This window comes from Narcine bancroftii, chromosome 3, assembly GCF_036971445.1.
Source record: "Narcine bancroftii isolate sNarBan1 chromosome 3, sNarBan1.hap1, whole genome shotgun sequence".
Lineage (NCBI taxonomy): Eukaryota > Metazoa > Chordata > Chondrichthyes > Torpediniformes > Narcinidae > Narcine > Narcine bancroftii.
In genome coordinates this window covers 230,275,853-230,276,541 of record NC_091471.1, presented here as the reverse complement: position 1 = coordinate 230,276,541, position 689 = coordinate 230,275,853, and positions in this window count along the sequence as shown.

Sequence of the window (689 nt, the reverse complement as noted above, 5' to 3'; positions counted from 1 at the left end):
GGGGGGGGGGGACTAAGTAGGTTAAATAAGTTGATAGTAATAAGTTAAAGTCTAATTCTGTTTTCCTGTTCAATTATAATTAAAAACTACTTTTGTTTAAGTAACCCTGTGTTGTGGTGCATCTCTATTGCTGCTGGTTTTTGGGGTCCTCTGGACTCCGTAACACTATGCATTTCTGACTTCCATTGGGTCAGTCTCAATTGGGAATCAGATTTCCAAGTAATGACTATGTATTTCCCGGTCAGCGCTCAAGAAAGTTTAAAATATTTCAACTGATATTTCGACAGCCTCATTTTAGGTCTTCTTTCTGCTGATTTCCCCAATAAAAGCAATTCTGGCACCTGAGGGTATCGAATTCCCAGAAAGATCTCACCTTTGGGCATGACCAGGTCAAATGCAAAAAGGTCCCTATATCTTGTCTGGATTGAAAGCGAGGCACCCGAATGTGAAGCGTGACAGCCGGCATACACAGGAAATGGGAGTGCATGGAAGACTTCGACCCTGCAGAGACCGCGTCTGACTCATCTAATGATGAGGGAAGGAGCACGACGGCAGGCATGGGAAGGGGGGTGCAGGAGATTTTGATCTGACAGAGGCTGATGCTGCGATGGACCCTTCCAGCGATGGTGGAGGCGATGTGGTGGCCTGTAGTAGTGGCAAGAGGGACAAAATTGGGCAGCATGAGACGA